Source organism: Rhinopithecus bieti, unplaced genomic scaffold (genome assembly GCF_001698545.2).
Source record: "Rhinopithecus bieti isolate Rb0 unplaced genomic scaffold, ASM169854v2 scaffold_72501, whole genome shotgun sequence".
NCBI classification, from domain to species: domain Eukaryota; kingdom Metazoa; phylum Chordata; class Mammalia; order Primates; family Cercopithecidae; genus Rhinopithecus; species Rhinopithecus bieti.
In genome coordinates, this window is record NW_016827507.1 from 1,309,435 (window position 1) to 1,321,576 (window position 12,142).

The 12,142-nt window shown below is 40.2% G+C and overlaps 1 long non-coding RNA gene across 1 annotated transcript; it reads right to left on the reverse strand.

The window, feature by feature from the left end:
* Positions 1-5,695: 5,695 nt before the first annotated feature.
* LOC108523290 (uncharacterized) lies at positions 5,696-10,017 on the reverse strand. Its single transcript, XR_001883774.1, has 3 exons — positions 9,777-10,017; positions 6,015-6,108; positions 5,696-5,879 (listed from the first exon to the last, which is right to left on the reverse strand). It is a non-coding gene; the product is annotated as an uncharacterized LOC108523290 (long non-coding RNA).
* Positions 10,018-12,142: the final 2,125 nt, after the last annotated feature.

Here is a 12,142-nt window from a genome sequence, read left to right on the forward strand (position 1 = left end):
AAGATGGCTGCCAGAAATCCCAGCATCTCCTCTGCATAGCTGAGCATCCCCAGAACAAAAGCCTAAGCCAGTTTTCAGTATTCTTTGAAGTTTGAAAACGCTGAAATCCTAGGGTGTCATCGTCGTTGTTGTAATACAGTCTGCTGATTTTAAAAATAATTTATGTCCTTAAATCAACTACTCAATTTACATTAAAATGTGCAGATTACAAATCTGGACAGGTCAGTGTGTCATCATAGGCAACCACATTGTACAATATCAAGCTTCCATGGCTTACTCTAGTTCAAAGACTCTCCAAAGAAGGACAATATGGCTGTGACAGCATTGAAATTGAGATGTGTCTCTTTACATCAGCATTTTCAAATATCCATGATGAAAAACCTCTGAGAAATGTTTTCTAAAACAAAACCTCGAGCTTGAAATTTTAAAAAATTAATATCTGCCCCTTCTATTAAAAAAACATTGTTCAGAAAAGACCCCAAAGTTTTCGAACAGGAAATGAAACTGTTTTAAAGTTGCAAATGTCAGAGTTAACTATCTGTAGTCAGCTTATGCCTCTCACTGTCCCAGTCCCTCAATGCTTACCGCAAGAAGTAGCTGTCTTAGGTATGTGAATTTTTTTCCCAACAAGTATACTCATGATTCACAGTTGTCTGAAACCCACCCTGGTTTGTAGAATTCACTTGAAATATTTTTTAACCGGAATATCTGCCACCCCATTTTTCTAGTTTTTTTTTTTTTTTTTTTTTTTTTTTTTTTTCTTCATATTCCCAAATCTCTAAAGATTCTAGAGAACATTTGCTGAATAGGTTGCATTTACCAGGTGCTGTCCCAGGTCCTGGGAATACAGATGCCTTCATCTGTTTTGTGTTGCTACCTAAGCAATTCAATTCTGTCAAATATCTAAGACTGGGTAATTTATAAGGAATAAAAAGAGGTTTATGGAGCTTACAGTTATGCAGTCTGGGAAGTACAAGATCCAGCAGCCCATCTGGTGAGGACCTGGTGCTGCTTTGACTCCCAGTGGAAAGCAGAAGGAAGGGTGAGCAGGAGCGTACAAAGACAACAAACACGAGAGGCAGCCTCACTTTATAACAACCAGCATTCATGAGAACTAATTCATTCCCAAGAGACCTAATCCAGCCTCTCCAGAGGAGGATGCTAATTATCTTAATGACCTAATTAAAGTTTGGATAAAGGCCCCACCTCCCAACACCCATTACATTGGCAGTTAAATTCCAACATGTGTTTTGCATGGAAACTCAAGCAAAGGAAAAAAAAAACATAACACATCCAAACTATAGCAACAGATGAGGACAAAATACAGTCATGTCCTGCAGTGGAGGGGAAGACAGGCAGCCTGGTGAGTAGCTCTAACTACCTGTATCATCCTGCAGGATACTGTGGGAGCAAAGAGGAGGGCAGTTCCCAGATCGCTCCCCCAACGCTAGGGCTCATTCTAGTTTTCATCAGTGGTAAATGCACCATCCTGGAGCTGCTAGCACTCACAGGACACCACCTCAAGCTGGAGATGTTGTACCTCTGTGTGACAGGATATTAGGTATCAAGTGGATCTTGTTGTTTCCTCTTTGGGCCCACAGCGTCCTCTTTGGGCCCACAGAGAACACAGGTTCTCTGAACCTGAGTTCAGAGAACAAGCAGAGAAAGGCCTGGTTGCTTTCCTTCCTGCCTTTGCCCCCTGCCCTCCCACTCTCACAAGCCTGGCTGAGAAGAGTCATTTCAGCAAAACCAACACTCCCACCCTCAAAGACAAAATAAGAGGAGTGTAGGGAGGGAGTAAATACTCCTAGTCGGAGCTGTGTGAGTGGGTGGTGGGCACTACCCAGTGGATTTCTTCTCCAAAATCAAGGAAAGAATTTGCAAGGTTTGGGGATGCTTTGTCATCCCTCCTGCACTCCTCCACACACATTCTTCACTGACCTGGAGACTGGTCATCAGTGGTCATCTTTTGGGGATTGGAGAATGAGGTAAGGAGATGGCACAGCGAGGTGGTGAGGAGGACGGTGACCAGGTCAGGACTGCCCCCAAGTTGCAATTCTCAAGACGTACAGGAAGGGGATCCCCAGGGAACTTTGAGCCCTGGAGTTGAAGAGCTTGGGAAAGCAAGTATTTTTGGAGCAATGGCCTCCCTAGGAACCCATACAGCAGAAGGGGAAGGAGGTCCGTACAAGGCCCACAGAGGAATACACATGGTGCCTCCTGCTGGGGGACCCCAGCCAGAGTCTGCTCCTGGTGAGGGAGGCACCCCAGAGTCTGCTCCTGATAAGGGAGGCTCCCCAGCCCTCATGAAGCTCAGTGGACAGGAACAGCCCTCACGGGCACCCAAGGGGAGGACGGCAACTATACCATGGATATCCACGTGAGGGAGCATCTGTCTTGCTTTCTTTCCTCCTCTGGGGGAGTAGAGACAAGTACAGACTGGGCCCCCTCTGCCACTTGAACTTCCCATGCCACAAGTTCCACCTGTCCTGACAGGAATGGAGAGGGTCAAAATATTAAAATTGACAGAGGAACTAGAGTCTACTGTTCCCTTGACCAAAAACAGGAAATCTATGGAATTGAAACCAAGGTTGCTACGGAGAACAAGAGTAGTAGCAATTACTGGAAAAACAAAACCATTTTATGTTTATACCCCCAATTAGTTAATACTCCTCACTAAACCAGGGAAAGTGTTTCATTGCCTTTGCTAAATTTAAAATCAGCTCTTAGAAGAGTTACTGATGAAAAGCACTTAGAACCGTACCTGGAACATAGGACCTCAAAAAATTATGAGCTAATATAGGAAGTAGTAGCAGTAGTAATAGTAGTACGGTATTTTCATCATATAACCGGTGTCTTAGTCAGTTCAGGCTACCATAATAAAATACCATTAACTGGGCACCTAGTGAACAGTAATTTGTCACTAGTTTGGAGACTGGGAAGTCTGAGATCAAGGTGCTGGCAGATTCCATGTCTGGTGAGGACCTGTTTCCTGATTCTTACGTGGCTTCTTCTCACCATGTCCTCACATGGTGAAACAGACAAGCTAGCTCTCTTTGGGGCTTCTCTTATGAGGGATTTGTGCCAATCACCTTCTAACAGCCTTACCTCCAAACACCGTCACGTCAGTGATGAGGTTTCAACATACAAATTTTGAAGAACACAAACATTCAGCCCACAGCAACTGGATAGAATTTTCAAAACATATATAAAGGATTTCCATAGCCTCTCTTTCATTTGATCTACAAGACAACCCAGCAGAATAGGTAAAGAGGGTGTTATTATCCCCACTTGAGGATGAGGGAACTGAGGCTCCTTGAGAGTATGTGAGTTTTTTCTAAAAAATCTCATACATGTGAACCTAGAATCGAAGACTTCTGACTCCTATCCTATGTTTTTTTTTTATTCTTTTTTCTTTTATTTTTTTTTTTTTTTTTTTTTTTTTTTTGCATGACCAGCTTTTGTAAATCACTAGAGAGAAGAATGTGTTAGAATGAGAAAGTTAAGGAGAATGGAAGAATGAGAAGTATGGAGAGGTGAAGAATGTTAAAGTATAAGAGAGCCATTCATTTTCATTGTACCTATGTTTCATCTCATTGATCCCTTGACCTGCGATTTTCAGATATTCTTTTTTTTAAAGAGGCTAAGACCACATACATTTCCATGTATACATGGAAACTTGTTGTATTAGTCAGTTTGGGCTGAGTTGTGTTGCAATAATATCCCCCAAATCTTCAGGGCTTAAAACAACGGCTTCTTCTTGGCTTATGTTCATGCCCTTTGAAGATCAGCTGCAGCCCTGCTTGTTCTCTTTTATTTAAAAAAAAAAAAAAAACAGCTTTATTGAGATACAATTCACATACCATACAATTCACCCATCTGAAGTTTACAATGTAATGGTTTTTGCTATAGTCACAGATACATGTAACAATCACCGCAGTTGAATGTAGAACATTTGCATCAGCTCAAAAAGAAACCTTTTGACCTCCCCATTCCCTCCAGCTCTAATAAACCACTGTCAGCCTTCTGTCTCAATAGATTTCCTTATTCTAGACATTTCATGTGATATGATATGTAGTCTTTTGTGAGTGACTTCTTTCACTCAGCATAATGTTTTCAATGTTCATCTGTATTGATTGCAGCATATATCAGAACTTCACTTACTTGATGACAGAATAATATTCCATTGTATTGACATATCACATTTGTTTATCCATTCTTCAGTTCACATCTATTTGAACTTTTCACATTTGGACATTAATAATGGGGTTATAAACATTCATGCACAAGTTTCTATGGACATGCTTTCATTATATATATGTGTGTGTGTATATATATATGTACGTGTGTATATACATAATCATTGGGTATATACCTAGGATGCTTTGTTATCCCTCCTGCACTCCTCCACATACGTTCTCCACTGACATGCAGACTGGTCATCAGTGGTCATCTTTTGAGGATTGGAGAATGAGGTGAGGAGATGGCACAGCGAGGTGGTGAGGAGGAAGATGACCAGTTCAGGACTGCTCCCTGCCCCCAAGTTGCAATTCTCAAGACCTACAGGAAGGGGATCCCCAGGGGATTTTGAGTCCCGGAGTTGAAGAGCTTTATTCCAGGAGTGGAACCACTGGGCTATATGGTAACTCTATGTTTAATTTTTTGTGGAACTATTAAAAGCAGTTGCACCATTTTACATCCCCACCAGCAGAATATGAGGATCTCAATTTCTTTACATTCTTGCCAATACTTGTTCCTGTCTGGCTTTCTTATACTAGCCCTCCTAGTGGATGTGAAATGGTGTTTCATGACGGTTTTGATTTGCATTTCCCTGATGACAAATGATGCCAAGCACGCTTTTATTTAGCTTTCCCAACAGAAGGACATAAGCTTGCAGCGAAGCAGAACTGGGTTGGACCTTGGTTCTGCCACTTACTCCCTGTTAAGTAACTTCTATCCAATTGCTCCACACCACGAAGCCTCACTTTTCTCATCTGTAAAATGAAGATGAAAATACTTGCATCATTACATGTCATGAGACTTCAAGAAAATAATATATGCGGAGCACCTAAGTACCTTGGCAAACAGTAGAGGCTTTGTAAACAGAGGCATTATCATTTTATTATCCATTACAGATAAGAAAACTGAGGTTCAAAAAGGTTAAGAAACTTGTCAGAGATCATAAAGTAATGATGTAGTTGGGTCAGGATTGTTGCCCAGGTCTGTTTGGCTCCAAACTATAGTGTTCCTGCAACTCTACTTTTGAGTCAGAATGCCGGGCACCTATTGGGGGTTACATTTTCCTATCCTTCACACATCTACAAGCATGTTGAATAGTGAATGAATAAAAGTAATTTGAATCTATAAATAAACAATGGTACGTATTATAATCAGTGGCACAGAGAAAAGAAAACACATCACTTTCTTTTGGCACTAACCTTAATTAAGTTCTAGGTGCATTTTTGTTTATTTGCTTCCAATATAAAATTATCCATTTCAAATACTACTGTAAGAAAACTTTTAGTAAGATATAAAATGTTTATTTTAATAAAACATATTGTATTCCCACCCTAAATTCATCCTTTTTTAAAACAGGACTTCAAACATTTAAATCTTTCATGTGATTTTTATTGTCTTTGTGTTTGTACTTTTTTTCAATTAGGATGTAATTTAGTTTTATGATGAAAACCACCTGGAGGCTAAGACCACATACATTTCCATGTATACATAGAAACTTGTTGTATTAGTCAGTTTGGGCTGAGTTGTGTTGCAGTAATATCCCCCAAATCTTCAGGCCTTACAACAACAACGGCTTCTGTCTGGCTTGTGTTTATGCTCTTTGAAGATCAGCTGCAGCCCTGCTCCATGTTCTCTTTATTCTAGAATCAAGACCAAAGGAACAACCTTGAGCTGTGGCACACCACCATCGTGGTAGAGGCCCACGAGAAATGTCAGAATCAGAGGATGGCACTTAAAGTTTTTATCTGGAAGCAGCAATTATCATTTTCACTCACATAACATGGACCAAATCCAGAAACATGGCTAATAAGCCTGATGTCAATGGAGCAGGAAGAATACCTTCTTACAGGGAGGGCCACCAGGCAGGCCCTAAAAAAAAAAAAGAGAAACAAAGTTTTGGATAAATAGTGCAATCTACTAGAATTCCAGGTCATGAGTCTTCACTTTCCTCTATTTGTAAGCAAAATACATCTATTCTTTCCAATAGGGATGCCAGATTAAATACAGGATGCCCAGCTAAATTTAAATTCCAGATCAACAATGGGTAATTTTTTTAGGATAAGTATGCCCAAAACATTGCACAGTGAGATAGACTAAAAAATTATTCATTGTTTATCTGAAATTCCATTTTAACTAGGCATCCTATATTTTAATTTACAAAATCTGGCAGCCCTACTCAAGAAAAATAACCTAAAGATTCCATTCGGTTACAGCATCAGACTTGAATTCCATGATCTCATGGAGTTCTCTACATCAGGCCCAGATGTTCATTCTCTTGAGAGCAAAACCTATGGATCAAAAAGACAAGTTATCTACCCCTCATATGCCCAGTGTATCATGGTGAAACAGGATACCTGAAACAAACACTCCCATTCAGAAAGTGAGAGGAGAGGAAGAACACAGAAGCCACTTGTCCATGGCAATTCTGAAAGGCCCTCGGGCAGAAGTTGCAGACTACCTTCCATGGAGACTGGAAATGTTCTTTGATTAGGACTTGATTCTGGACCTAGAACAGTAACACCTGATCTATTGTTCGGCATGGTGTTTGGCACTGTCCTCCGGGAGGTCTTTCCTTTTCAATTGTTCTCCTAAAGCATTTTTTGTAAAGGACAATATGTCCTCTTTGGAAGCTGGCCAGGCTTCTCTGTCTTCTTCCCACAGAAAGTTGGAAATCCAAAGGTCATTTCAAGTCTCAGTTATAATCTATTTTAGCATGAGCCGGTGACTCTTTTGGCAATATAACTTTCTCACATTCTTATCTATTTGATTCCAAACAGCCTCATGTGCCAATGGCCACATCCATAATTCTTTTCTAGTTGCGACTTTCCTTCTAGACTTAATTGCAGGTAACTTAAATTTATCTGGCTCCAGTGAAAGTACTACACTTAGAATCTCTCTTCCCTAAGCTATTTTGTCCAACTGGAAGGATGTAATTGGTGCCACTGTAATCAGTTGAGAGGTTTTAATTGAGGAACAATACCTTTGACTGGTCCTTGCTACAAGGCTGAATTTTAGTCAGTCTTTGTCACTTAAGACATTTCCGGTTTTATCTCTTGTTGTTTGGAAATCAAAACCAACTACACCCTCTAGTCCTCGGAGTTCTCAAATTTCTGGACCCTTTCTACTCCGTTTGATCTCCCCGAAATGGACAATTCCTACCTAAGTTCAACTTTCATATCATTTCACTACGTGCAGCCCACAGCAATTTAGGCATGAGAGTAACATTCCGTTTCACAACTTTGCCTAAAGCCATAAGCTCATTTAGTGCATTATCTGTCTTCCTAGGGATTAAAGGTGACAGTTTTACCCAATACCTTGCCACTAGATAACATAGGTTGCCATTCTTCCATCCTTCAACAACGTTATTTTTTGCTTCCCACTCCCAAGCCTCAGAATTAATGCAACATAATTTAGGTTTCCTGCTATGGTAGCAACTCAGTGATAAGTCTTAATTGCTGTATCAATTAGCTTAGCCTATGTCGTGATGGAGTAACAACAAACACATCCAAAATCTTATAATAAGAAAGATTTACTCCTTGCATATGTCCATGTCCTTTACAGGCTGGCTGTCATTTTGTAACATGTCATCTTTTTCTAGGACTTAGACTGAAGAAGCAGACATTATCTGGGACTTGTTGGCTTGGGGCAAAGTAAAAAGTAAAAAAAAAAAAAAAAAAGGCACATATCCCTCTATTTGGAAATGGCATATGTTCTGGCTACATTCCATTGACCAAAGCAAGTCACGTGGTCAGGATGAACTTCTTTTTTTTTCTTTTTGCCTTCTATGCAGTTTATTTATTTATTTTTTAATTTTCTCATAGGTTATTGGGGTACAGGTGGTGCTTGGTTACATGAGTAAGTTGTTTAGCGGTGATTTGGGAGATTTTGGTGCACCCATCACACAAGCAGTATACACTGCACCCTATTTGTAGTCTTTTATCCCTCGAAGATGGACGTCTGATGGGTGCAAAATATACTAGTCTCACAGGGAAGAGCAGTGGGGAGTAGACCCACAGTGAAGAACAGCAGATACTTGCACAGCAGATACTTTTGAGCAAATAATAGAATCTACCCAGTAATGTGCTGGTAAATATTTAACAACTACCTCTCTGGAGGAACAGAAGCCCTGATTTGTATATTTGTCAATTTTCCATGGTATAAATACTCTCATCGTGGCCAATTTCAAGTCACCAGTGTCACGTCACCAAATGTGAAATTAGGAAGAGATGTACAATTAGCTCTTGTGAGCCACTATGAGCATGCCACAGCGCACCACTGAATCAACCTCAGTTTAAATCAACTATTTGCTAAACATAAGTTGACTTATGCCTGTTCCACAATATGAAGAACCCCTGCAGTCTTGCTGTGGATTATAACAAGGGAGGAGACTATTATGTGACTCAGCATAAACCTCCCTCAAGCTTAAGCTGAGGATTTGCGGTAGGGCTGAGGAGGACTAGACAACTCAAAATTAAGTCTTCATATCATTTGCTATTTCAGCATTAATTGGAAAATTCAAGTGGAGAGTAAGAATGTGAGATTGAAATAAAAATAGTATTTTGCCTCTATAAATAAGATTCAGCTCCAGGCTCCTCTTTTGCAGAAATTCTTATTAAGGACTTGGCTCTCCTCCAAGAAAAATAAGGTAGAAATCATTCAAAACCCTTTACTTCCAAATTATTCCTGATAGGAGCTGCTTGATGAGTATAGCTCTCTAGTTTTGTATGTTTACAATTTTCCAATAAAAGGCTTGTTTAAAATATCCCTGAGCTAGGAAGTAGCTCTTACATACTTAAGTCTTACGCCATTTTTTTTCAAAGACTATTTCTTTTTTTTTTTTTTTTTTTTTTGAGACTGAATCTCTCTGTAGCACAAGCTGGAGGGCAGTGGTGCAAACACAGCTCACCGCAGGCTCAAGTGATTGTCCTGCCTCAGCCTCCCATGTAGTGGGAACTACAGGCGCCCACCACCATGCCCACTCATTTTTGTATTTTTTTGTAGAGACAGGGTTTTGCATTGCCCAGGCTGGTCTCAAATTCCTGGGCTTAAGCAATCCTCCTGCCTTGGCCTCCCAAAGTGCTGGGATTACAGGCGTGAGCTACTATGCCTATCCCATGTATTCTTTAAGTACACTGACAACATCTCTGTGGTAACACTGGGCAAGTTGCTTATGTGCTCTGCATTTGTTTCTCCAGCGATAGGACGGGATAATAACATCTACCTTACAAAGCGATTATGAAGCTTAAATATCTGGCATACATAAAGTATCTAGCAAAGCAGTTGCACATGGTGGTCACTCAATAAATAATCACCAGCATTCACTAATGAGGATACTGATTAGAATTATCATGATTTTATTACTGAGCCATGAAACTAGAGATTTTAAGTTACTATTTAAAATAGTCCAAGACTTTATTCAATAGCCTCAGAGCATTTGGCAGGAATAATTTGGCTTTCGATTTTGAGTGCATCTGACAGGAATGACTTTTGCAGCTCCCCTGGATGCATGGATGTTATTGTAATGTAACAAAATTCACCTCTCTAGTTGCTACTGCATTTTGTCTGTTGGCCTCGAGCTTGGTTCAAATTGTCAGGCCAATGGAAAGACTGAATGCTTTGCCTCCAGGCAAAACTGTGGCCTGCAGGGGGTGGACCCTGCATCGCATCCTCAGCGAGAATGGAAAGCTCACTCAGCATGCTGTAGTCTTTCATACGGATTCTGACATAAAACATCAGGCGGAAACTCCACTTCTGACTCTGCAGTAATTGTGGAGGAGCCAGAGGTCCATTCAAACACAGATGTCTGGCATGACGCTCCACGCCTCATGAGGTTACAGGACAGACATAGCAGAGAGATAGTGATGATCATGCATAAAGGAGAGCCCACCATCTTCAGGGGACAACTCATTCATTCTTCCTCCTTCATTGTTCCTGAGTTACTGAGAATAGTCAAGATTACTGTTTCAGACTTTTTCCAATGTCTTGACGTATAACGGAGAGAAAGATGTTGATGCTGGTAATGATAATAGTAAAAATGGTGGAAGTTTTTCCAGAGTTTCAAATGATGGAACTCTGCATCCTACTATTTTGTAGCATGTGTGAGTAGGGGTGTGTGTGTGTGTGTGTGTGATTTTACATATCTATGTGTATACTGATTCCTCCTGAGTAGCCCCCCATTTTTTTTTTTTTTTTTTTTTTTTTTTTTTTTTTTTTTTTTTTTTTTTTTACTAAGTATATCAGCTTCTGGAACTGCACATAATCATTTTCCAGCAGTGACACTCAGGCATAGGACAGCCATCAAAGACCTGGAAGCCATGTAATAGAGCTGACCTTTGAACTAGGGGAACAACCCTTGCGTGTGCAGTCAAAACTCCAAGCATAACTTCTGACTTTCCAAAAACATAACCATTAATAGTCTACTGTTAACCAGAAGCCCTACTGATAACATAGTCAATTAACACCTATTTTGTTTGTTATATGTATTGTATTCTGTGTTCTTATAATAAAGTAAGCTAGAGAAAATAATGTTATTGAAAAAATCATAAGAGAAAATGTATATCCTCTTCATTAAGTAGAAGTGGATCATCATAAAGCTCTCCAACCTCATCGTCTTCATGTTGAGTAGGATGAGGAGGAGGAGAAAGAGGAGAGGTTGGTCATACTGTGTCAGCAACGGCAGAGGCAGAAGAAAAGCCAAGCATAGCAGCCCAACGAAGTTCAAACCAGGTTGTTCAAGGGTCAACTGTAAAGACTACTAGAGGCAGAGGCTCACTTAATCGCGTGTTCAGAAATTAAGAGTTTAACATTATTAGACTATGCAAAGGCATACAGAGTGATATAATGGACTTTATATCACTTTATATCATTTATCTATAATGGACTCAGAAGCAGGAGGGTGGGAGGGGGGAGCCAGGGATAAAAAAAACTACACATTAGGTACAATGTACACTACTTGGGTGATAGGTGCACTAAAATCTCAGAATTCACCACTATATAATTCATCCATGTAGCCAAAAACCACTTGTACCCTAAAAGCTATTGAAAAAAAAGAATTTAATATTGTTAGCATGAGCAGCTCCACACATTTGGGGTGCAAATATGGTCATATTATTTACTTTTCCAATTAATTCATTGAGTAAAGCTTGCTGCTATAACAACAACAACAAACAAACAAACAAATTTTCAGTTATTTCGTGCTCATATAACAATCTAAATTAGATGTTTCTGGTTGGAGGGCAGCTTTCCTCTACAGAATGATCCAGGGCACAAAGCATAATTATACTCTCTTCTGGCCAGTGGGGTCTTGCACCCACTCTACTCAGGGTAGATTTCCCTAGGGCTCTCAGGAGACTCCTAAAGAAGCCAACTTGACTATCTGTTACCTCTTCTGATAATGCCAGTTGGAAAAAAATTATATAAAAGCTTTATATTCACCGAGACATCCTACTATATTGAATTGTCTGAAATGAAAGAACCAAATGTCATCTTCAGATTTTAATAGATGATTGTCTATGAAATAAAGAGGATTTAGAGGTCAGGGACGGTGGGCCATACCTGTAATACCAGCACTTTGGGAGGCTGAGGCAGGCACATCACTTGAGATCAAGAGCTTGAGAACAGCCTGGCCAACATGGTGAAACCTCATCTCTACTAAAAATCCAAAATTAACCAGACACGGTGGCAGGCGCCTATAATCCCAGCTACTCAGGTGGGTGAGACAGGAGATTGCTCGAACCCTGGAGGTGGAGGTGGCACTGAGCCGAGATCATGCCACTACACTCCAGCCTGGGCAACAGAGCCAGACTCCATCTCAAAAAAAAGAGGATATAGAGGACATCTTCATATTATAAAATGGCATAAACCGAAAAAAATATAAACACAACCTGATAGTTTAAAGAAATCA